The sequence below is a fragment of the Cyanistes caeruleus genome, chromosome 2, assembly GCF_971803275.1.
Source record: "Cyanistes caeruleus chromosome 2, bCyaCae1.hap1.1, whole genome shotgun sequence".
Lineage (NCBI taxonomy): Eukaryota > Metazoa > Chordata > Aves > Passeriformes > Paridae > Cyanistes > Cyanistes caeruleus.
In genome coordinates, this window is record NC_141702.1 from 86,542,324 (window position 1) to 86,568,099 (window position 25,776).

Consider the following 25,776-nt stretch of genomic DNA (forward strand, 5'->3'; position numbering starts at 1 on the left):
TGGAATTTGGTGGGATTTTTGTGGGATTTTGAGGATTTGTCTTGAATTTTGTGGGATTTGGAGGAGACTTGAAGAATTTGGAGGGAATTTTCTTGAATTTTTTGGATATTGGTGGAGATTTTGTGAGATGCTGCAGGAATGTGGTTGGGTTTTGAGAAGATTTAGGGATTTTTGTGGGATATTCGTGGAATTTTCAGCAGCTTTCAAGTATTTTGTGAGAGTCTTCTTGAATTTTGTGGAAATTTCCAGAGATTTTGTGAGATGTTGCAGGAATTTTGTGGGATTTTTGTGGAATTTTGAGGAATTCTCTTGAATTTTGTGGGATTTGGAGGAGACTTGAAGAAGTTGGAGGGATTTTTCCTAAATGTTGTGGAAATTGGTGGAGATTTTGTGAGATGTTTCAGGAATTTGTTTGGATTTTGAGAAGATGTAGGGAATTTTGTTGGATTTTTGTGGAATTTTGAGGATTTCTCTTGAATTTTGTGGGATTTGGAGGAGACTTGAAGAATTTTGCGGGAATTTTCTTAGATTTTGTGGAAATGTGTGGAGATTTTGTGAGATGTCTGTAGAATTTTGTAATGTTTTGAGAAGATGTAGGGAATTTTGTGGCATTTTTCTGGAATTTTGAGGGGCTTTCAAGAACTTTGTGAGAGTTTTTTTGAATTTTTTGGAAATTTGTTGAGATTTTGTGAGATGGTTCTGGAGTTTGGTTGGATATTGAGGAAATTCAGTGAATTTGGAGGGAATTTTCTTGAATTTTGTGGAAATTGTTGGAGATTTTGTGGGATGTTGCAGGAATGTGGTTGGGTTCTGAGAAGATTTAGGGAATTGTGTGGGGCTTGTACAGAATTTGGTGGGATTTCTCTTGAATTTTGTGGGATTTCTCTTGAATTTTATGGGATGTTTGTGGGATGTTTTTGAGATGTTTGTAGGATGTTTGTGGTATTTGGAGGAGACTTTTAGGAATTTTACGGGATTTTTCTTGAATTTTTTGGCTATTGGTGGAGATTTTGTGAGATGTTGCAGGAATTTGGTAGGGTTTTGAGAAGATTTATGGAATTTTGTGGCATTTTTCTGCAATTTTGTGAGGCTTTTCCAGAATGTTTGGTGATATTGAGGTGATTTGGTGGGATGTTTCTGGAATTTTGTGGGATTTTTCTGGGATTTGTACGAGACTTGAAGAATTTTGCGGGATTTTTCTTGAATTGTTTGGAAATTGGTGGAGATTTTGTGAGATGTTGCAGGAGTTTGTTTGGGTTTTGAGAAGATGTAGGGAATTTTGTGGCATTTTTCTGGAATTTTGAGGGGCTTTCAAGAACTTTGTGAGAGTTTTCTTGAATTTAGTGGAAATTTGTTGAGATTTTGTGAGATGGTTCTGGAATTTGGTGGGATTTTTGTGGGATTTTGAGGATTTGTCTTGAATTTTGTGGGATTTGGAGGAGACTTGAAGAATTTGGAGGGAATTTTCTTGAATTTTTTGGATATTGGTGGAGATTTTGTGAGATGCTGCAGGAATGTGGTTGGGTTTTGAGAAGATTTAGGGATTTTTGTGGGATATTTGTGGAATTTTCAGCAGCTTTCAAGTATTTTGTGAGAGTCTTCTTGAATTTTGTGGAAATTGTTGGAGATTTTGTGGGATGTTGCAGGAATGTGGTTGGGTTCTGAGAAGATTTAGGGAATTGTGTGGGGCTTGTACAGGATTTTGTGCGATTTCTTTTGAATTTTTGGGATTTCTCTTGAATTTTGTGGGATGTTTGTGGGATGTTTGTGGGATGTTTGTGGGATGTTTGTGGGATGTTTGTGGGATGTTTGTGGTATTTGGAGGAGACTTGAAGAATTTTGCGGGATTTTTCTTGAATTGTTTGGAAATTGGTGGAGATTTTGTGAGATGTTGCAGGAGTTTGTTTGGGTTCTGAGAAGATGGAAGGAATTTTGTGGGATTTTTGTGGAATTTTGAGGATTTCTCTTGAATTTTGTGGGATTTGGAGGAGACTTGAAGAATTTTGTGGAATTTTCTTAGATTTTGTGGAAATTTGTTGAGATTTTGTGAGATGGTTCTGGAATTTGGTGGGATATTGAGGAAATTCAGTGAATTTGGAGGGATTTTTCTTGAATTTTTTGGCTATTGGTGGAGATTTTGTGAGATGTTGCAGGAATTTGTTTGGGTTTTGAGAAGATGGAAGGAATTTTGTTGGATTTTTGTGGAATTTTGAGGATTTCTCTTGAATTTTGTGGGATTTGGAGGAGACTTGAAGAATTTGGAGGGAATTTTCTTAGATTTAGTGGAAATTTGTTGAGATTTTGTGAGATGGTTCTGGAATTTGGTGGGATATTGAGGAAATTCAGTGAATTTTGAGGGATTTTTCTTGAATTTTGTGGAAATTGTTGGAGATTTTGTGGGATGCTGCAGGAATTGGGTAGGGTTTTGAGAAGGTTTAGGGAATTTTGTGGCATTTTTCTGCAATTTTGTGAGGCTTTTCCAGAATTTTTGGTGATATTGAGGTGATTTGGTGGGATGTTTCTGGAATTTTGTGGGATTTTTCTGGGATTTGTACGAGACTTGAAGAATTTTGCGGGATTTTTCTTGAATTGTTTGGAAATTGGTGGAGATTTTGTGGGATGTTTGTGGGATGTTTGTGGGATGTTTGTGGGATGTTTGTGGGATGTTTGTGGTATTTGGAGGAGACTTGAAGAATTTTGCGGGATTTTTCTTGAATTGTTTGGAAATTGGTGGAGATTTTGTGAGATGTTGCAGGAGTTTGTTTGGGTTCTGAGAAGATGGAAGGAATTCGGTGGGATTTTTGTGGGATTTTGAGGATTTGTCTTGAATTTTGTGGGATTTGGAGGAGACTTGAAGAATTTGGAGGGAATTTTCTTAGATTTAGTGGAAATTTGTTGAGATTTTGTGAGATGGTTCTGGAATTTGGTGGGATATTGAGGAAATTCAGTGGATTTGGAGGGATTTTTCTTGAATTTTTTGGCTATTGTTGGAGATTTTGTGAGATGTTGCAGGAATTTGGTAGGGTTTTGAGAAGATTTATGGAATTTTGTGGCATTTTTCTGCAATTTTGTGAGGCTTTTCCAGAATGTTTGGTGATATTGAGGTGATTTGGTGGGATGTTTCTGGAATTTTGTGGGATTTTTCTGGGATTTGTACGAGACTTGAAGAATTTTGCGGGATTTTTCTTGAATTGTTTGGAAATTGTTGGAGATTTTGTGAGATGTTGCAGGAGTTTGTTTGGGTTTTGAGAAGATGTAGGGAATTTTGTGGCATTTTTCTGGAATTTTGAGGGGCTTTCAAGAACTTTGTGAGAGTTTTCTTGAATTTAGTGGAAATTTGTTGAGATTTTGTGAGATGGTTCTGGAATTTGGTGGGATTTTTGTGGGATTTTGAGGATTTGTCTTGAATTTTGTGGGATTTGGAGGAGACTTGAAGAATTTGGAGGGAATTTTCTTGAATTTTTTGGATATTGGTGGAGATTTTGTGAGATGCTGCAGGAATGTGGTTGGGTTTTGAGAAGATTTAGGGATTTTTGTGGGATATTCGTGGAATTTTCAGCAGCTTTCAAGTATTTTGTGAGAGTCTTCTTGAATTTTGTGGAAATTTCCAGAGATTTTGTGAGATGTTGCAGGAATTTTGTGGGATTTTTGTGGAATTTTGAGGAATTCTCTTGAATTTTGTGGGATTTGGAGGAGACTTGAAGAAGTTGGAGGGATTTTTCCTAAATGTTGTGGAAATTGGTGGAGATTTTGTGAGATGTTTCAGGAATTTGTTTGGATTTTGAGAAGATGTAGGGAATTTTGTTGGATTTTTGTGGAATTTTGAGGATTTCTCTTGAATTTTGTGGGATTTGGAGGAGACTTGAAGAATTTTGCGGGAATTTTCTTAGATTTTGTGGAAATGTGTGGAGATTTTGTGAGATGTCTGTAGAATTTTGTAATGTTTTGAGAAGATGTAGGGAATTTTGTGGCATTTTTCTGGAATTTTGAGGGGCTTTCAAGAACTTTGTGAGAGTTTTTTTGAATTTTTTGGAAAATTGATGAGATTTTGTGAGATGGTTCTGGAGTTTGGTGGGATATTGAGGAAATTCAGTGAATTTGGAGGGAATTTTCTTGAATTTTGTGGAAATTGTTGGAGATTTTGTGGGATGTTGCAGGAATGTGGTTGGGTTCTGAGAAGATTTAGGGAATTGTGTGGGGCTTGTACAGGATTTTGTGCGATTTCTTTTGAATTTTGTGGGATTTCTATTGAATTTTATGGGATGTTTGTGGGATGTTTGTGAGATGTTTGTAGGATGTTTGTGGTTTTGGAGGAGACTTTTAGGAATTTTGCGGGATTTTTCTTGAAATGTTTGGAAATTGTTGGAGATTTTGTGAGATGTTGCAGGAATTTGTTTGGGTTTTGAGAAGATGGAAGGAATTTTGTGGGATTTTTGTGGAATTTTGAGGATTTTTCTTGAATTTTGTGGGATTTGGAGGAGACTTGAAGAATTTGGAGGGAATTTTCTTAGATTTAGTGGAAATTTTTTGAGATTTTGTGAGATGGTTCTGGAATTTGGTGGGATATTGAGGAAATTCAGTGAATTTGGAGGGACTTTTCTTGAATTTTGTGGAAATTGTTGGAGTTTTTGTGGGATGTTGCAGGAATTGGGTAGGGTTTTGAGAAGGTTTAGGGAATTTTGTGGCATTTTTCTGCAATTTTGTGAGGCTTTTCCAGAATTTTTGGTGATATTGAGGTGATTTGGTGGGATGTTTCTGGAATTTTGTGGGATTTTTCTGGGATTTGTACGAGACTTGAAGAATTTTGCGGGATTTTTCTTGAATTGTTTGGAAATTGGTGGAGATTTTGTGAGATGTTGCAGGAGTTTGTTTGGGTTTTGAGAAGATGTAGGTTATTTTGTGGCATTTTTCTGGAATTTTTAGGGGCTTTCAAGAACTTTGTGAGAGTTTTCTTGAATTTAGTGGAAATTTGTTGAGATTTTGTGAGATGGTTCTGGAATTTGGTGGGATTTTTGTGGGATTTTGAGGATTTGTCTTGAATTTTGTGGGATTTGGAGGAGACTTGAAGAATTTGGAGGGAATTTTCTTGAATTTTTTGGATATTGGTGGAGATTTTGTGAGATGCTGCAGGAATGTGGTTGGGTTTTGAGAAGATTTAGGGATTTTTGTGGGATATTTGTGGAATTTTCAGCAGCTTTCAAGTATTTTGTGAGAGTCTTCTTGAATTTTGTGGAAATTGTTGGAGATTTTGTGGGATGTTGCAGGAATGTGGTTGGGTTCTGAGAAGATTTAGGGAATTGTGTGGGGCTTGTACAGGATTTTGTGCGATTTCTTTTGAATTTTGTGGGATTTCTCTTGAATTTTGTGGGATGTTTGTGGGATGTTTGTGGGATGTTTGTGGGATGTTTGTGGGATGTTTGTGGTATTTGGAGGAGACTTGAAGAATTTTGCGGGATTTTTCTTGAATTGTTTGGAAATTGGTGGAGATTTTGTGAGATGTTGCAGGAGTTTGTTTGGGTTCTGAGAAGATGGAAGGAATTTTGCGGGATTTTTGTGGAATTTTGAGGATTTCTCTTGAATTTTGTGGGATTTGGAGGAGACTTGAAGAATTTTGTGGAATTTTCTTAGATTTTGTGGAAATTTGTTGAGATTTTGTGAGATGGTTCTGGAATTTGGTGGGATATTGAGGAAATTCAGTGAATTTGGAGGGATTTTTCTTGAATTTTTTGGCTATTGGTGGAGATTTTGTGAGATGTTGCAGGAATTTGTTTGGGTTTTGAGAAGATGGAAGGAATTTTGTTGGATTTTTGTGGAATTTTGAGGCATTCTCTTGAATTTTGTGGGATTTGGAGGAGACTTGAAGAATTTGGAGGGAATTTTCTTAGATTTAGTGGAAATTTGTTGAGATTTTGTGAGATGGTTCTGGAATTTGGTGGGATATTGAGGAAATTCAGTGAATTTGGAGGGATTTTTCTTGAATTTTGTGGAAATTGTTGGAGATTTTGTGGGACGTTGCAGGAATTGGGTAGGGTTTTGAGAAGGTTTAGGGAATTTTGTGGCATTTTTCTGCAATTTTGTGAGGCTTTTCCAGAATTTTTGGTGATATTGAGGTGATTTGGTGGGATGTTTCTTGAATTTTGTGGGATTTTTCTGGTATTTGTACGAGACTTGAAGAATTTTGCGGGATTTTTCTTGAATTGTTTGGAAATTGTTGGAGATTTTGTGAGATGTTGCAGGAGTTTGTTTGGGTTTTGAGAAGATGTAGGGAATTTTGTGGCATTTTTCTGGAATTTTGAGGGGCTTTCAAGAACTTTGTGAGAGTTTTCTTGAATTTAGTGGAAATTTGTTGAGATTTTGTGAGATGGTTCTGGAATTTGGTGGGATTTTTGTGGGATTTTGAGGATTTGTCTTGAATTTTGTGGGATTTGGAGGAGACTTGAAGAATTTGGAGGGAATTTTCTTGAATTTTTTGGATATTGGTGGAGATTTTGTGAGATGCTGCAGGAATGTGGTTGGGTTTTGAGAAGATTTAGGGATTTTTGTGGGATATTCGTGGAATTTTCAGCAGCTTTCAAGTATTTTGTGAGAGTCTTCTTGAATTTTGTGGAAATTTCCAGAGATTTTGTGAGATGTTGCAGGAATTTTGTGGGATTTTTGTGGAATTTTGAGGAATTCTCTTGAATTTTGTGGGATTTGGAGGAGACTTGAAGAAGTTGGAGGGATTTTTCCTAAATGTTGTGGAAATTGGTGGAGATTTTGTGAGATGTTTCAGGAATTTGTTTGGATTTTGAGAAGATGTAGGGAATTTTGTTGGATTTTTGTGGAATTTTGAGGATTTCTCTTGAATTTTGTGGGATTTGGAGGAGACTTGAAGAATTTTGCGGGAATTTTCTTAGATTTTGTGGAAATGTGTGGAGATTTTGTGAGATGTCTGTAGAATTTTGTAATGTTTTGAGAAGATGTAGGGAATTTTGTGGCATTTTTCTGGAATTTTGAGGGGCTTTCAAGAACTTTGTGAGAGTTTTTTTGAATTTTTTGGAAATTTGTTGAGATTTTGTGAGATGGTTCTGGAGTTTGGTTGGATATTGAGGAAATTCAGTGAATTTGGAGGGAATTTTCTTGAATTTTGTGGAAATTGTTGGAGATTTTGTGGGATGTTGCAGGAATGTGGTTGGGTTCTGAGAAGATTTAGGGAATTGTGTGGGGCTTGTACAGAATTTGGTGGGATTTCTCTTGAATTTTGTGGGATTTCTCTTGAATTTTATGGGATGTTTGTGGGATGTTTTTGAGATGTTTGTAGGATGTTTGTGGTATTTGGAGGAGACTTTTAGGAATTTTACGGGATTTTTCTTGAAATGTTTGGAAATTGTTGGAGATTTTGTGAGATGTTGCAGGAATTTTTTTGGGTTTTGAGAAGATGGAAGGAATTTTGTGGGATTTTTGTGGAATTTTGAGGATTTCTCTTGAATTTTGTGGGATTTGGAGGAGACTTGAAGAATTTTGCAGAATTTTCTTAGATTTAGTGGAAATTTGTTGAGATTTTGTGAGATGGTTCTGGAATTTGGTGGGATATTGAGGAAATTCAGTGAATTTTGAGGGATTTTTCTTGAATTTTGTGGAAATTGTTGGAGATTTTGTGGGATGTTGCAGGAATTGGGTAGGGTTTTGAGAAGGTTTAGGGAATTTTGTGGCATTTTTCTGCAATTTTGTGAGGCTTTTCCAGAATGTTTGGTGATATTGAGGTGATTTGGTGGGATGTTTCTGGAATTTTGTGGGATTTTTCTGGGATTTGTACGAGACTTGAAGAATTTTGCGGGATTTTTCTTGAATTGTTTGGAAATTGTTGGAGATTTTGTGAGATGTTGCAGGAGTTTGTTTGGGTTTTGAGAAGATGTAGGGAATTTTGTGGCATTTTTCTGGAATTTTGAGGGGCTTTCAAGAACTTTGTGAGAGTTTTCTTGAATTTAGTGGAAATTTGTTGAGATTTTGTGAGATGGTTCTGGAATTTGGTGGGATTTTTGTGGGATTTTGAGGATTTGTCTTGAATTTTGTGGGATTTGGAGGAGACTTGAAGAATTTGGAGGGAATTTTCTTGAATTTTTTGGATATTGGTGGAGATTTTGTGAGATGCTGCAGGAATGTGGTTGGGTTTTGAGAAGATTTAGGGATTTTTGTGGGATATTCGTGGAATTTTCAGCAGCTTTCAAGTTTTTTGTGAGAGTTTTCTTGAATTTTGTGGAAATTTCCGGAGATTTTGTGAGATGGTTCTGGAATTTGGTGGGATTTTTGTGGAATTTTGAGGAATTCTCTTGAATTTTGTGGGATTTGGAGGAGACTTGAAGAATTTGGAGGGAATTTTCTTGAATTTTTTGGATATTGGTGGAGATTTTGTGAGATGCTGCAGGAATGTGGTTGGGTTTTGAGAAGATTTAGGGATTTTTGGGGGATATTCGTGGAATTTTCAGCAGCTTTCAAGTATTTTGTGAGAGTCTTCTTGAATTTTGTGGAAATTGTTGGAGATTTTGTGGGATGTTGCAGGAATGTGGTTGGGTTCTGAGAAGATTTAGGGAATTGTGTGGGGCTTGTACAGGATTTTGTGCGATTTCTTTTGAATTTTGTGGGATTTCTCTTGAATTTTGTGGGATGTTTGTGGGATGTTTGTGGGATGTTTGTGGGATGTTTGTGGTATTTGGAGGAGACTTGAAGAATTTTGCGGGATTTTTCTTGAATTGTTTGGAAATTGGTGGAGATTTTGTGAGATGTTGCAGGAGTTTGTTTGGGTTCTGAGAAGATGGAAGGAATTTTGTGGGATTTTTGTGGAATTTTGAGGATTTGTCTTGAATTTTGTGGGATTTGGAGGAGACTTGAAGAATTTGGAGGGAATTTTCTTAGATTTTGTGGAAATTTGTTGAGATTTTGTGAGATGGTTCTGGAATTTGGTGGGATATTGAGGAAATTCAGTGAATTTTGAGGGATTTTTCTTGAATTTTTTGGCTATTGTTGGAGATTTTGTGAGATGTTGCAGGAATTTGGTAGGGTTTTGAGAAGATTTATGGAATTTTGTGGCATTTTTCTGCAATTTTGTGAGGCTTTTCCAGAATGTTTGGTGATATTGAGGTGATTTGGTGGGATGTTTCTGGAATTTTGTGGGATTTTTCTGGGATTTGTACGAGACTTGAAGAATTTTGCGGGATTTTTCTTGAATTGTTTGGAAATTGGTGGAGATTTTGTGAGATGTTGCAGGAGTTTGTTTGGGTTTTGAGAAGATGTAGGGAATTTTGTGGCATTTTTCTGGAATTTTGAGGGGCTTTCAAGAACTTTGTGAGAGTTTTCTTGAATTTAGTGGAAATTTGTTGAGATTTTGTGAGATGGTTCTGGAATTTGGTGGGATTTTTGTGGGATTTTGAGGATTTGTCTTGAATTTTGTGGGATTTGGAGGAGACTTGAAGAATTTGGAGGGAATTTTCTTGAATTTTTTGGATATTGGTGGATATTTTGTGAGATGCTGCAGGAATGTGGTTGGGTTTTGAGAAGATTTAGGGATTTTTGTGGGATATTCGTGGAATTTTCAGCAGCTTTCAAGTATTTTGTGAGAGTCTTCTTGAATTTTGTGGAAATTTCCGGAGATTTTGTGAGATGTTGCAGGAATTTTGTGGGATTTTTGTGGAATTTTGAGGAATTCTCTTGAATTTTGTGGGATTTGGAGGAGACTTGAAGAAGTTGGAGGGATTTTTCCTGAATGTTGTGGAAATTGGTGGAGATTTTGTGAGATGTTTCAGGAATTTGTTTGGATTTTGAGAAGATGTAGGGAATTTTGTTGGATTTTTGTGGAATTTTGAGGATTTCTCTTGAATTTTGTGGGATTTGGAGGAGACTTGAAGAATTTTGCGGGAATTTTCTTAGATTTTGTGGAAATGTGTGGAGATTTTGTGAGATGTCTGTAGAATTTTGTAATGTTTTGAGAAGATGTAGGGAATTTTGTGGCATTTTTCTGGAATTTTGAGGGGCTTTCAAGAACTTTGTGAGAGTTTTTTTGAATTTTTTGGAAATTTGTTGAGATTTTGTGAGATGGTTCTGGAGTTTGGTGGGATATTGAGGAAATTCAGTGAATTTGGAGGGAATTTTCTTGAATTTTGTGGAAATTGTTGGAGATTTTGTGGGATGTTGCAGGAATGTGGTTGGGTTCTGAGAAGATTTAGGGAATTGTGTGGGGCTTGTACAGGATTTTGTGCGATTTCTTTTGAATTTTGTGGGATTTCTATTGAATTTTATGGGATGTTTGCGGGATGTTTGTGAGATGTTTGTAGGATGTTTGTGGTATTTGGAGGAGACTTTTAGGAATTTTGCGGGATTTTTCTTGAAATATTTGGAAATTGTTGGAGATTTTGTGAGATGTTGCAGGAATTTGTTTGGGTTTTGAGAAGATGGAAGGAATTTTGTGGGATTTTTGTGGAATTTTGAGGATTTCTCTTGAATTTTGTGGGATTTGGAGGAGACTTGAAGAATTTGGAGGGAATTTTCTTAGATTTAGTGGAAATTTGTTGAGATTTTGTGAGATGGTTCTGGAATTTGGTGGGATATTGAGGAAATTCAGTGAATTTTGCGGGATTTTTCTTGAATTGTTTGGAAATTGGTGGAGATTTTGTGAGATGTTGCAGGAGTTTGTTTGGGTTTTGAGAAGATGTAGGGAATTTTGTGGCATTTTTCTGGAATTTTGAGGGGCTTTCAAGAACTTTGTGAGAGTTTTCTTGAATTTAGTGGAAATTTGTTGAGATTTTGTGAGATGGTTCTGGAATTCGGTGGGATTTTTGTGGGATTTTGAGGATTTGTCTTGAATTTTGTGGGATTTGGAGGAGACTTGAAGAATTTGGAGGGAATTTTCTTGAATTTTTTGGATATTGGTGGAGATTTTGTGAGATGCTGCAGGAATGTGGTTGGGTTTTGAGAAGATTTAGGGATTTTTGTGGGATATTTGTGGAATTTTCAGCAGCTTTCAAGTATTTTGTGAGAGTCTTCTTGAATTTTGTGGAAATTGTTGGAGATTTTGTGGGATGTTGCAGGAATGTGGTTGGGTTCTGAGAAGATTTTGGGAATTGTGTGGGGCTTGTACAGGATTTTGTGCGATTTCTTTTGAATTTTGTGGGATTTCTCTTGAATTTTGTGGGATGTTTGTGGGATGTTTGTGGGATGTTTGTGGGATGTTTGTGGGATGTTTGTAGTATTTGGAGGAGACTTGAAGAATTTTGCGGGATTTTTCTTGAATTGTTTGGAAATTGGTGGAGATTTTGTGAGATGTTAGAGGAGTTTGTTTGGGTTCTGAGAAGATGGAAGGAATTTTGTGGGATTTTTGTGGAATTTTGAGGATTTGTCTTGAATTTTGTGGGATTTGGAGGAGACTTGAAGAATTTTGCGGGAATTTTCTTAGATTTTGTGGAAATTTGTTGAGATTTTGTGAGATGGTTCTGGAATTTGGTGGGATATTGAGGAAATTCAGTGAATTTTGAGGGATTTTTCTTGAATTTTTTGGCTATTGTTGGAGATTTTGTGAGATGTTGCAGGAATTTGGTAGGGTTTTGAGAAGATTTATGGAATTTTGTGGCATTTTTCTGCAATTTTGTGAGGCTTTTCCAGAATGTTTGGTGATATTGAGGTGATTTGGTGGGATGTTTCTGGAATTTTGTGGGATTTTTCTGGGATTTGGAGGAGACTTGAAGAATTTTGCGGGATTTTTCTTGAATTGTTTGGAAATTGGTGGAGATTTTGTGAGATGTTGCAGGAGTTTGTTTGGGTTTTGAGAAGATGTAGGGAATTTTGTGGCATTTTTCTGGAATTTTGAGGGGCTTTCAAGAACTTTGTGAGAGTTTTCTTGAATTTAGTGGAAATTTGTTGAGATTTTGTGAGATGGTTCTGGAATTTGGTGGGATTTTTGTGGGATTTTGAGGATTTGTCTTGAATTTTGTGGGATTTGGAGGAGACTTGAAGAATTTGGAGGGAATTTTCTTGAATTTTTTGGATATTGGTGGAGATTTTGTGAGATGCTGCAGGAATGTGGTTGGGTTTTGAGAAGATTTAGGGATTTTTGTGGGATATTCGTGGAATTTTCAGCAGCTTTCAAGTATTTTGTGAGAGTCTTCTTGAATTTTGTGGGAATTTCCGGAGATTTTGTGAGATGTTGCAGGAATTTGGTTGGATTTTTGTGGAATTTTGAGGAATTCTCTTGAATTTTGTGGGATTTGGAAGAGACTTGAAGAAGTTGGAGGGATTTTTCCTAAATGTTGTGGAAATTGGTGGAGATTTTGTGAGATGTTTCAGGAATTTGTTTGGATTTTGAGAAGATGTAGGGAATTTTGTTGGATTTTTGTGGAATTTTGAGGATTTCTCTTGAATTTTGTGGGATTTGGAGGAGACTTGAAGAATTTTGCGGGAATTTTCTTAGATTTTGTGGAAATGTGTGGAGATTTTGTGAGATGTCTGTAGAATTTTGTAATGTTTTGAGAAGATGTAGGGAATTTTGTGGCATTTTTCTGGAATTTTGAGGGGCTTTCAAGAACTTTGTGAGAGTTTTTTTGAATTTTTTGGAAATTTGTTGAGATTTTGTGAGATGGTTCTGGAGTTTGGTGGGATATTGAGGAAATTCAGTGAATTTGGAGGGAATTTTCTTGAATTTTGTGGAAATTTCCGGAGATTTTGTGGGATGTTGCAGGAATGTGGTTGGGTTCTGAGAAGATTTAGGGAATTGTGTGGGGCTTGTACAGGATTTTGTGCGATTTCTTTTGAATTTTGTGGGATTTCTATTGAATTTTATGGGATGTTTGTGGGATGTTTGTGAGATGTTTGTAGGATGTTTGTGGTATTTGGAGGAGACTTTTAGGAATTTTGCGGGATTTTTCTTGAAATGTTTGGAAATTGTTGGAGATTTTGTGAGATGTTGCAGGAATTTGTTTGGGTTTTGAGAAGATGGAAGGAATTTTGTTGGATTTTTGTGGAATTTTGAGGATTTCTCTTGAATTTTGTGGGATTTGGAGGAGACTTGAAGAATTTGGAGGGAATTTTCTTAGATTTAGTGGAAATTTGTTGAGATTTTGTGAGATGGTTCTGGAATTTGGTGGGATATTGAGGAAATTCAGTGAATTTTGAGGGACTTTTCTTGAATTTTGTGGAAATTGTTGGAGATTTTGTGGGATGTCGCAGGAATTGGGTAGGGTTTTGAGAAGGTTTAGGGAATTTTGTGGCATTTTTCTGCAATTTTGTGAGGCTTTTCCAGAATTTTTGTTGATATTGAGGTGATTTGGTGGGATGTTTCTGGAATTTTGTGGGATTTTTCTGGGATTTGTACGAGACTTGAAGAATTTTGCGGGATTTTTCTTGAATTGTTTGGAAATTGGTGGAGATTTTGTGAGATGTTGCAGGAGTTTGTTTGGGTTTTGAGAAGATGTAGGGAATTTTGTGGCATTTTTCTGGAATTTTGAGGGGCTTTCAAGAACTTTGTGAGAGTTTTCTTGAATTTAGTGGAAATTTGTTGAGATTTTGTGAGATGGTTCTGGAATTTGGTGGGATTTTTGTGGGATTTTGAGGATTTGTCTTGAATTTTGTGGGATTTGGAGGAGACTTGAAGAATTTGGAGGGAATTTTCTTGAATTTTTTGGATATTGGTGGAGATTTTGTGAGATGCTGCAGGAATGTGGTTGGGTTTTGAGAAGATTTAGGGATTTTTGTGGGATATTCGTGGAATTTTCAGCAGCTTTCAAGTATTTTGTGAGAGTCTTCTTGAATTTTGTGGAAATTGTTGGAGATTTTGTGGGATGTTGCAGGAATGTGGTTGGGTTCTGAGAAGATTTAGGGAATTGTGTGGGGCTTGTACAGGATTTTGTGCGATTTCTTTTGAATTTTGTGGGATTTCTCTTGAATTTTGTGGGATGTTTGTGGGATGTTTGTGGGATGTTTGTGGGATGTTTGTGGTATTTGGAGGAGACTTGAAGAATTTTGCGGGATTTTTCTTGAATTGTTTGGAAATTGGTGGAGATTTTGTGAGATGTTGCAGGAGTTTGTTTGGGTTCTGAGAAGATGGAAGGAATTTTGTGGGATTTTTGTGGAATTTTGAGGATTTGTCTTGAATTTTGTGGGATTTGGAGGAGACTTGAAGAATTTTGCGGAATTTTCTTAGATTTTGTGGAAATTTGTTGAGATTTTGTGAGATGGTTCTGGAATTTGGTGGGATATTGAGGAAATTCAGTGAATTTGGAGGGATTTTTCTTGAATTTTTTGGCTATTGGTGGAGATTTTGTGAGATGTTGCAGGAATTTGGTAGGGTTTTGAGAAGATTTATGGAATTTTGTGGCATTTTTCTGCAATTTTGTGAGGCTTTTCCAGAATGTTTGGTGATATTGAGGTGATTTGGTGGGATGTTTCTGGAATTTTGTGGGATTTTTCTGGGATTTGTACAAGACTTGAAGAATTTTGCGGGATTTTTCTTGAATTGTTTGGAAATTGGTGGAGATTTTGTGAGATGTTGCAGGAGTTTGTTTGGGTTTTGAGAAGATGTAGGGAAGTTTGTGGCATTTTTCTGGAATTTTGAGGGGCTTTCAAGAACTTTGTGAGAGTTTTCTTGAATTTAGTGGAAATTTGTTGAGATTTTGTGAGATGGTTCTGGAATTTGGTGGGATTTTTGTGGGATTTTGAGGATTTGTCTTGAATTTTGTGGGATTTGGAGGAGACTTGAAGAATTTGGAGGGAATTTTCTTGAATTTTTTGGATATTGGTGGAGATTTTGTGAGATGCTGCAGGAATGTGGTTGGGTTTTGAGAAGATTTAGGGATTTTTGTGGGATATTTGTGGAATTTTCAGCAGCTTTCAAGTATTTTGTGAGAGTCTTCTTGAATTTTGTGGAAATTTCCAGAGATTTTGTGAGATGTTGCAGGAATTTTGTGGGATTTTTGTGGAATTTTGAGGAATTCTCTTGAATTTTGTGGGATTTGGAGGAGACTTGAAGAAGTTGGAGGGATTTTTCCTAAATGTTGTGGAAATTGGTGGAGATTTTGTGAGATGTTTCAGGAATTTGTTTGGATTTTGAGAAGATGTAGGGAATTTTGTTGGATTTTTGTGGAATTTTGAGGATTTCTCTTGAATTTTGTGGGATTTGGAGGAGACTTGAAGAATTTTGCGGGAATTTTCTTAGATTTTGTGGAAATGTGTGGAGATTTTGTGAGATGTCTGTAGAATTTTGTAATGTTTTGAGAAGATGTAGGGAATTTTGTGGCATTTTTCTGGAATTTTGAGGGGCTTTCAAGAACTTTGTGAGAGTTTTTTTGAATTTTTTGGAAATTTGTTGAGATTTTGTGAGATGGTTCTGGAGTTTGGTTGGATATTGAGGAAATTCAGTGAATTTGGAGGGAATTTTCTTGAATTTTGTGGAAATTGTTGGAGATTTTGTGGGATGTTGCAGGAATGTGGTTGGGTTCTGAGAAGATTTAAGGAATTGTGTGGGGCTTGTACAGAATTTGGTGGGATTTCTCTTGAATTTTCTGGGATTTCTATTGAATTTTATGGGATGTTTGTGGGATGTTTTTGAGATGTTTGTTGGATGTTTGTGGTATTTGGAGGAGACTTGAAGAATTTTGCGGGATTTTTCTTGAAATGTTTGGAAATTGTTGGAGATTTTGTGAGATGTTGCAGGAATTTGTTTGGGTTTTGAGAAGATGGAAGGAATTTTGTGGGATTTTTGTGGAATTTTGAGGATTTCTCTTGAATTTTGTGGGATTTGGAGGAGACTTGAAGAATTTGGAGGGAATTTTCTTAGATTTAGTGGAAATTTGTTGAGATTTTGTGAGATGGTTCTGGAATTTGGTGGGATATTGAGGAAATTCAGTGAATTTTGAGGGATTTTTCTTGAATTTTGTGGAAATTGTTGGAGATTTTGTGGGATGTTGCAGGAATTTGGTAGGGTTTTGAGGAGGTTTATGGAATTTTGTGGCATTTTTCTGCAATTTTGTGAGGCTTTTCCAGAATTTTTGGTGATATTGAGGTGATTTGGTGGGATGTTTCTGGAATTTTGTGGGATTTTTCTGGGATTTGTACGAGACTTGAAGAATTTTGCGGGATTTTTCTTGAATTGTTTGGAAATTGGTGGAGATTTTGTGAGATGTTGCAGGAGTTTGTTTGGGTTTTGAGAAGATGTAGGGAATTTTGTGGCATTTTTCTGGAATTTTGAGGGGCTTTAAAGAAATTTGTGAGAGTTTTCTTGAATTTAGTGGAAATTTGTTGAGATTTTCTGAGATGGTTCTGGAATTTGGTGGGATATTGAGGAAATTCAGTGAATTTGGAGGGATTTTTCTTGAATTTTGTGGAAATTGTTGGAGATTTTGTGGGATGTTGCAGGAATTTGGTAGGGTTTTGAGAAGGTTTAGGGAATTTTGTGGCATTTTTCTGCAATTTTGTGAGGCTTTTCCAGAATTTTTGTTGATATTGAGGTGATTTGGTGGGATGTTTCTGGAATTTTGTGGGATTTTTCTGGGATTTGTACGAGACTTGGAGAATTTTGCGGGATTTTTCTTGAATTGTTTGGAAATTGTTGGAGATTTTGTGAGATGTTGCAGGAGTTTGTTTGGGTTTTGAGAAGATGTAGGGAAGATTGTGGCATTTTTCTGGAATTTTGAGGGGCTTTCAAGAACTTTGTGAGAGTTTTCTTGAATTTAGTGGAAATTTGTTGAGATTTTGTGAGATGGTTCTGGAATTTGGTGGGATTTTTGTGGGATTTTGAGGATTTGTCTTGAATTTTGTGGGATTTGGAGGAGACTTGAAGAATTTGGAGGGAATTTTCTTGAATTTTTTGGATATTGGTGGAGATTTTGTGAGATGCTGCAGGAATGTGGTTGGGTTTTGAGAAGATTTAGGGATTTTTGTGGGATATTCGTGGAATTTTCAGCAGCTTTCAAGTTTTTTGTGTGAGTCTTCTTGAATTTTGTGGAAATTTCCAGAGATTTTGTGGGATGTTGCAGGAATGTGGTTGGGTTCTGAGAAGATTTAGGGAATTGTGTGGGGCTTGTACAGGATTTTGTGCGATTTCTTTTGAATTTTGTGGGATTTCTCTTGAATTTTGTGGGATGTTTGTGGGATGTTTGTGGGATGTTTGTGGGATGTTTGTGGTATTTGGAGGAGACTTGAAGAATTTTGCGGGATTTTTCTTGAATTGTTTGGAAATTGGTGGAGATTTTGTGAGATGTTGCAGGAGTTTGTTTGGGTTCTGAGAAGATGGAAGGAATTTTGTGGGATTTTTGTGGAATTTTGAGGATTTGTCTTGAATTTTGTGGGATTTGGAGGAGACTTGAAGAATTTTGCGGAATTTTCTTAGATTTTGTGGAAATTTGTTGAGATTTTGTGAGATGGTTCTGGAATTTGGTGGGATATTGAGGAAATTCAGTGAATTTGGAGGGATTTTTCTTGAATTTTTTGGCTATTGGTGGAGATTTTGTGAGATGTTGCAGGAATTTGGTAGGGTTTTGAGAAGATTTATGGAATTTTGTGGCATTTTTCTGCAATTTTGTGAGGCTTTTCCAGAATGTTTGGTGATATTGAGGTGATTTGGTGGGATGTTTCTGGAATTTTGTGGGATTTTTCTGGGATTTGTACAAGACTTGAAGAATTTTGCGGGATTTTTCTTGAATTGTTTGGAAATTGGTGGAGATTTTGTGAGATGTTGCAGGAGTTTGTTTGGGTTTTGAGAAGATGTAGGGAAGTTTGTGGCATTTTTCTGGAATTTTGAGGGGCTTTCAAGAACTTTGTGAGAGTTTTCTTGAATTTAGTGGAAATTTGTTGAGATTTTGTGAGATGGTTCTGGAATTTGGTGGGATTTTTGTGGGATTTTGAGGATTTGTCTTGAATTTTGTAGGATTTGGAGGAGACTTGAAGAATTTGGAGGGAATTTTCTTGAATTTTTTGGATATTGGTGGAGATTTTGTGAGATGCTGCAGGAATGTGGTTGGGTTTTGAGAAGATTTAGGGATTTTTGTGGGATATTTGTGGAATTTTCAGCAGCTTTCAAGTATTTTGTGAGAGTCTTCTTGAATTTTGTGGAAATTTCCAGAGATTTTGTGAGATGTTGCAGGAATTTTGTGGGATTTTTGTGGAATTTTGAGGAATTCTCTTGAATTTTGTGGGATTTGGAGGAGACTTGAAGAAGTTGGAGGGATTTTTCCTAAATGTTGTGGAAATTGGTGGAGATTTTGTGAGATGTTTCAGGAATTTGTTTGGATTTTGAGAAGATGTAGGGAATTTTGTTGGATTTTTGTGGAATTTTGAGGATTTCTCTTGAATTTTGTGGGATTTGGAGGAGACTTGAAGAATTTTGCGGGAATTTTCTTAGATTTTGTGGAAATGTGTGGAGATTTTGTGAGATGTCTGTAGAATTTTGTAATGTTTTGAGAAGATGTAGGGAATTTTGTGGCATTTTTCTGGAATTTTGAGGGGCTTTCAAGAACTTTGTGAGAGTTTTTTTGAATTTTTTGGAAATTTGTTGAGATTTTGTGAGATGGTTCTGGAGTTTGGTTGGATATTGAGGAAATTCAGTGAATTTGGAGGGAATTTTCTTGAATTTTGTGGAAATTGTTGGAGATTTTGTGGGATGTTGCAGGAATGTGGTTGGGTTCTGAGAAGATTTAAGGAATTGTGTGGGGCTTGTACAGAATTTGGTGGGATTTCTCTTGAATTTTCTGGGATTTCTATTGAATTTTATGGGATGTTTGTGGGATGTTTTTGAGATGTTTGTTGGATGTTTGTGGTATTTGGAGGAGACTTGAAGAATTTTGCGGGATTTTTCTTGAAATGTTTGGAAATTGTTGGAGATTTTGTGAGATGTTGCAGGAATTTGTTTGGGTTTTGAGAAGATGGAAGGAATTTTGTGGGATTTTTGTGGAATTTTGAGGATTTCTCTTGAATTTTGTGGGATTTGGAGGAGACTTGAAGAATTTGGAGGGAATTTTCTTAGATTTAGTGGAAATTTGTTGAGATTTTGTGAGATGGTTCTGGAATTTGGTGGGATATTGAGGAAATTCAGTGAATTTTGAGGGATTTTTCTTGAATTTTGTGGAAATTGTTGGAGATTTTGTGGGATGTTGCAGGAATTTGGTAGGGTTTTGAGGAGGTTTATGGAATTTTGTGGCATTTTTCTGCAATTTTGTGAGGCTTTTCCAGAATTTTTGGTGATATTGAGGTGATTTGGTGGGATGTTTCTGGAATTTTGTGGGATTTTTCTGGGATTTGTACGAGACTTGAAGAATTTTGCGGGATTTTTCTTGAATTGTTTGGAAATTGGTGGAGATTTTGTGAGATGTTGCAGGAGTTTGTTTGGGTTTTGAGAAGATGTAGGGAAGTTTGTGGCATTTTTCTGGAATTTTGAGGGGCTTTAAAGAAATTTGTGAGAGTTTTCTTGAATTTAGTGGAAATTTGTTGAGATTTTCTGAGATGGTTCTGGAATTTGGTGGGATATTGAGGAAATTCAGTGAATTTGGAGGGATTTTTCTTGAATTTTGTGGAAATTGTTGGAGATTTTGTGGGATGTTGCAGGAATTTGGTAGGGTTTTGAGAAGGTTTAGGGAATTTTGTGGCATTTTTCTGCAATTTTGTGAGGCTTTTCCAGAATTTTTGTTGATATTGAGGTGATTTGGTGGGATGTTTCTGGAATTTTGTGGGATTTTTCTGGGATTTGTACGAGACTTGGAGAATTTTGCGGGATTTTTCTTGAATTGTTTGGAAATTGTTGGAGATTTTGTGAGATGTTGCAGGAGTTTGTTTGGGTTTTGAGAAGATGTAGGGAAGATTGTGGCATTTTTCTGGAATTTTGAGGGGCTTTCAAGAACTTTGTGAGAGTTTTCTTGAATTTAGTGGAAATTTGTTGAGATTTTGTGAGATGGTTCTGGAATTTGGTGGGATTTTTGTGGGATTTTGAGGATTTGTCTTGAATTTTGTGGGATTTGGAGGAGACTTGAAGAATTTGGAGGGAATTTTCTTGAATTTTTTGGATATTGGTGGAGATTTTGTGAGATGTTGCAGGAGTTTTTTTGGGTTCTGAGAAGATGGAAGGAATTTTGTGGGATTTTTGTGGAATTTTGAGGATTTGTCTTGAATTTTGTGGGATTTGGAGGAGACTTGAAGTATTTGGAGGGAATTTTCTTAGATTTAGTGGAAATTTGTTGAGATTTTCTGAGATGGTTCTGGAATTTGGTGGGATATTGAGGAAATTCAGTGAATTTTGAGGGATTTTTCTTGAATTTTGTGGAAATTGTTGGAGATTTTGTGGGATGTTGCAGGAATTGGGTAGGGTTTTGAGAAGGTTTAGGGAATTTTGTGGCATTTTTCTGCAATTTTGTGAGGCTTTTCCAGAATTTTTGGTGATATTGAGGTGATTTGGTGGGATGTTTCTGGAATTTTGTGGGATTTTTCTGGGATTTGTAGGAGACTTGAAGAATTTTGCGGGATTTTTCTTGAATTGTTTGGAAATTGGTGGAGATTTTGTGAGATGTTGCAGGAGTTTGTTTGGGTTTTGAGAAGATGTAGGGAAGTTTGTGGCATTTTTCTGGAATTTTGAGGGGCTTTCAAGAACTTTGTGAGAGTTTTCTTGAATTTAGTGGAAATTTGTTGAGATTTTGTGAGATGGTTCTGGAATTTGGTGGGATTTTTGTGGGATTTTAAGGATTTGTCTTGAATTTTGTGGGATTTGGAGGAGACTTGAAGAATTTGGAGGGAATTTTCTTGAATTTTTTGGATATTGGTGGAGATTTTGTGAGATGCTGCAGGAATGTGGTTGGGTTTTGAGAAGATTTAGGGATTTTTGTGGGATTTTCGTGGAATTTTCAGCAGCTTTCAAGTTTTTTGTGTGAGTCTACTTGAATTTTGTGGAAATTTCCAGAGATTTTGTGGGATGTTGCAGGAATGTGGTTGGGTTCTGAGAAGATTTAGGGAATTGTGTGGGGCTTGTACAGGATTTTGTGCGATTTCTTTTGAATTTTGTGGGATTTCTCTTGAATTTTGTGGGATGTTTGTGGGATGTTTGTGGTATTTGGAGGAGACTTGAAGAATTTTGCGGGATTTTTCTTGAATTGTTTGGAAATTGGTGGAGATTTTGTGAGATGTTGCAGGAGTTTGTTTGGGTTCTGAGAAGATGGAAGGAATTTTGTGGGATTTTTGTGGAATTTTGAGGATTTGTCTTGAATTTTGTGGGATTTGGAGGAGACTTGAAGAATTTTGCGGAATTTTCTTAGATTTTGTGGAAATTTGTTGAGATTTTGTGAGATGGTTCTGGAATTTGGTGGGATATTGAGGAAATTCAGTGAATTTGGAGGGATTTTTCTTGAGTTTTGTGGAAATTGTTGGAGATTTTGTGGGATGTGGTAGGAATTTGGTGGGGTTTTGAGAAGGTTTATGGAATTTTGTGGCATTTTTCTGCAATTTTGTGAGGCTTTTCCAGAATTTTTGTTGATATTGAGGTGATTTGGTGGGATGTTTCTGGAATTTTGTGGGATTTTTCTGGGATTTGTACGAGACTTGAAGAATTTTGCGGGATTTTTCTTGAATTGTTTGGAAATTGGTGGAGATTTTGTGAGATGTTGCAGGAGTTTGTTTGGGTTTTGAGAAGATGTAGGGAAGTTTGTGGCATTTTTCTGGGGCTTTCAAGAACTTTGTGAGTGTTTTCTTGAATTTAGTGGAAATTTGTTGAGATTTTGTGAGATGGTACTGGAATTTGGTGGGATTTTTGTGGGATTTTGAGGATTTGTCTTGAATTTTGTGGGATTTGGAGGAGACTTGAAGAATTTGGAGGGAATTTTCTTGAATTTTTTGGATATTGGTGGAGATTTTGTGAGATGTTGCAGGAGTTTGTTTGGGTTCTGAGAAGATGGAAGGAATTTTGTGGGATTTTTGTGGAATTTTTTGGGATTTGTCTTGAATTTTGTGGGATTTGGAGGAGACTTGAAGAATTTTGCGGAATTTTCTTAGATTTTGTGGAAATTTGTTGAGATTTTGTGAGATGGTTCTGGAATTTGGTGGGATATTGAGGAAATTCAGTGAATTTGGAGGGATTTTTCTTGAATTTTGTGGAAATTGTTGGAGATTTTGTGGGATGTTGCAGGAATTGGGTAGGGTTTTGAGAAGGTTTAGGGAATTTTGTGGCATTTTTCTGCAATTTTGTGAGGCTTTTCCAGAATTTTTGTTGATATTGAGGTGATTTGGTGGGATGTTTCTGGAATTTTGTGGGATTTTTCTGGGATTTGTACGAGACTTGGAGAATTTTGCGGGATTTTTCTTGAATTGTTTGGAAATTGTTGGAGATTTTGTGAGATGTTGCAGGAGTTTGTTTGGGTTTTGAGAAGATGTAGGGAAGATTGTGGCATTTTTCTGGAATTTTGAGGGGCTTTCAAGAACTTTGTGAGAGTTTTCTTGAATTTAGTGGAAATTTGTTGAGATTTTGTGAGATGGTTCTGGAATTTGGTGGGATTTTTGTGGGATTTTGAGGATTTGTCTTGAATTTTGTGGGATTTGGAGGAGACTTGAAGAATTTGGAGGGAATTTTCTTGAATTTTTTGGATATTGGTGGAGATTTTGTGAGATGTTGCAGGAGTTTTTTTGGGTTCTGAGAAGATGGAAGGAATTTTGTGGGATTTTTGTGGAATTTTGAGGATTTGTCTTGAATTTTGTGGGATTTGGAGGAGACTTGAAGTATTTGGAGGGAATTTTCTTAGATTTAGTGGAAATTTGTTGAGATTTTCTGAGATGGTTCTGGAATTTGGTGGGATATTGAGGAAATTCAGTGAATTTTGAGGGATTTTTCTTGAATTTTGTGGAAATTGTTGGAGATTTTGTGGGATGTTGCAGGAATTGGGTAGGGTTTTGAGAAGGTTTAGGGAATTTTGTGGCATTTTTCTGCAATTTTGTGAGGCTTTTCCAGAATTTTTGGTGATATTGAGGTGATTTGGTGGGATGTTTCTGGAATTTTGTGGGATTTTTCTGGGATTTGTAGGAGACTTGAAGAATTTTGCGGGATTTTTCTTGAATTGTTTGGAAATTGGTGGAGATTTTGTGAGATGTTGCAGGAGTTTGTTTGGGTTTTGAGAAGATGTAGGGAAGTTTGTGGCATTTTTCTGGAATTTTGAGGGGCTTTCAAGAACTTTGTGAGAGTTTTCTTGAATTTAGTGGAAATTTGTTGAGATTTTGTGAGATGGTTCTGGAATTTGGTGGGATTTTTGTGGGATTTTAAGGATTTGTCTTGAATTTTGTGGGATTTGGAGGAGACTTGAAGAATTTGGAGGGAATTTTCTTGAATTTTTTGGATATTGGTGGAGATTTTGTGAGATGCTGCAGGAATGTGGTTGGGTTTTGAGAAGATTTAGGGATTTTTGTGGGATTTTCGTGGAATTTTCAGCAGCTTTCAAGTTTTTTGTGTGAGTCTACTTGAATTTTGTGGAAATTTCCAGAGATTTTGTGGGATGTTGCAGGAATGTGGTTGGGTTCTGAGAAGATTTAGGGAATTGTGTGGGGCTTGTACAGGATTTTGTGCGATTTCTTTTGAATTTTGTGGGATTTCTCTTGAATTTTGTGGGATGTTTGTGGGATGTTTGTGGTATTTGGAGGAGACTTGAAGAATTTTGCGGGATTTTTCTTGAATTGTTTGGAAATTGGTGGAGATTTTGTGAGATGTTGCAGGAGTTTGTTTGGGTTCTGAGAAGATGGAAGGAATTTTGTGGGATTTTTGTGGAATTTTGAGGATTTGTCTTGAATTTTGTGGGATTTGGAGGAGACTTGAAGAATTTTGCGGAATTTTCTTAGATTTTGTGGAAATTTGTTGAGATTTTGTGAGATGGTTCTGGAATTTGGTGGGATATTGAGGAAATTCAGTGAATTTGGAGGGATTTTTCTTGAATTTTGTGGAAATTGTTGGAGATTTTGTGGGATGTGGTAGGAATTTGGTGGGGTTTTGAGAAGGTTTATGGAATTTTGTGGCATTTTTCTGCAATTTTGTGAGGCTTTTCCAGAATTTTTGTTGATATTGAGGTGATTTGGTGGGATGTTTCTGGAATTTTGTGGGATTTTTCTGGGATTTGTACGAGACTTGAAGAATTTTGCGGGATTTTTCTTGAATTGTTTGGAAATTGGTGGAGATTTTGTGAGATGTTGCAGGAGTTTGTTTGGGTTTTGAGAAGATGTAGGGAAGTTTGTGGCATTTTTCTGGGGCTTTCAAGAACTTTGTGAGTGTTTTCTTGAATTTAGTGGAAATTTGTTGAGATTTTGTGAGATGGTACTGGAATTTGGTGGGATTTTTGTGGGATTTTGAGGATTTGTCTTGAATTTTGTGGGATTTGGAGGAGACTTGAAGAATTTGGAGGGAATTTTCTTGAATTTTTTGGATATTGGTGGAGATTTTGTGAGATGTTGCAGGAGTTTGTTTGGGTTCTGAGAAGATGGAAGGAATTTTGTGGGATTTTTGTGGAATTTTTTGGGATTTGTCTTGAATTTTGTGGGATTTGGAGGAGACTTGAAGAATTTTGCGGAATTTTCTTAGATTTTGTGGAAATTTGTTGAGATTTTGTGAGATGGTTCTGGAATTTGGTGGGATATTGAGGAAATTCAGTGAATTTGGAGGGATTTTTCTTGAATTTTGTGGAAATTGTTGGAGATTTTGTGGGATGTTGCAGGAATTGGGTAGGGTTTTGAGAAGGTTTAGGGAATTTTGTGGCATTTTTCTGCAATTTTGTGAGGCTTTTCCAGAATTTTTGTTGATATTGAGGTGATTTGGTGGGATGTTTCTGGAATTTTGTGGGATTTTTCTGGGATTTGTACGAGACTTGGAGAATTTTGCGGGATTTTTCTTGAATTGTTTGGAAATTGTTGGAGATTTTGTGAGATGTTGCAGGAGTTTGTTTGGGTTTTGAGAAGATGTAGGGAAGATTGTGGCATTTTTCTGGAATTTTGAGGGGCTTTCAAGAACTTTGTGAGAGTTTTCTTGAATTTAGTGGAAATTTGTTGAGATTTTGTGAGATGGTTCTGGAATTTGGTGGGATTTTTGTGGGATTTTGAGGATTTGTCTTGAATTTTGTGGGATTTGGAGGAGACTTGAAGAATTTGGAGGGAATTTTCTTGAATTTTTTGGATATTGGTGGAGATTTTGTGAGATGTTGCAGGAGTTTTTTTGGGTTCTGAGAAGATGGAAGGAATTTTGTGGGATTTTTGTGGAATTTTGAGGATTTGTCTTGAATTTTGTGGGATTTGGAGGAGACTTGAAGTATTTGGAGGGAATTTTCTTAGATTTAGTGGAAATTTGTTGAGATTTTCTGAGATGGTTCTGGAATTTGGTGGGATATTGAGGAAATTCAGTGAATTTTGAGGGATTTTTCTTGAATTTTGTGGAAATTGTTGGAGATTTTGTGGGATGTTGCAGGAATTGGGTAGGGTTTTGAGAAGGTTTAGGGAATTTTGTGGCATTTTTCTGCAATTTTGTGAGGCTTTTCCAGAATTTTTGGTGATATTGAGGTGATTTGGTGGGATGTTTCTGGAATTTTGTGGGATTTTTCTGGGATTTGTAGGAGACTTGAAGAATTTTGCGGGATTTTTCTTGAATTGTTTGGAAATTGGTGGAGATTTTGTGAGATGTTGCAGGAGTTTGTTTGGGTTTTGAGAAGATGTAGGGAAGTTTGTGGCATTTTTCTGGAATTTTGAGGGGCTTTCAAGAACTTTGTGAGAGTTTTCTTGAATTTAGTGGAAATTTGTTGAGATTTTGTGAGATGGTTCTGGAAT